The sequence below is a fragment of the Penaeus monodon genome, chromosome 22 (assembly GCF_015228065.2).
Source record: "Penaeus monodon isolate SGIC_2016 chromosome 22, NSTDA_Pmon_1, whole genome shotgun sequence".
NCBI classification, from domain to species: domain Eukaryota; kingdom Metazoa; phylum Arthropoda; class Malacostraca; order Decapoda; family Penaeidae; genus Penaeus; species Penaeus monodon.
Window position 1 is genome coordinate 15,219,091 of NC_051407.1, and position 234 is coordinate 15,219,324.

Below are 234 nucleotides of genomic sequence, written 5' to 3' on the forward strand. Positions count from 1 at the left end.
TTTCTCTTTTGCCCTTTGTTTTTCTTTTCTCCCTCTCTCTTTTTTACTGATATCATTTCCGCGTGCCATATCTCGACCATCGCTCCCACGCGCAGCAAAACGTGAGGATGCTAATGATAATATCGCAAAGAAGAGAGAGGGGTATGGCTGAATAGGGGATAGAGGGAGGATCTATAAACAGGAGATTGGGGAAAGGAAAGAGCAGGAATCGATAGGAAGTGAAAGGGGATCGAT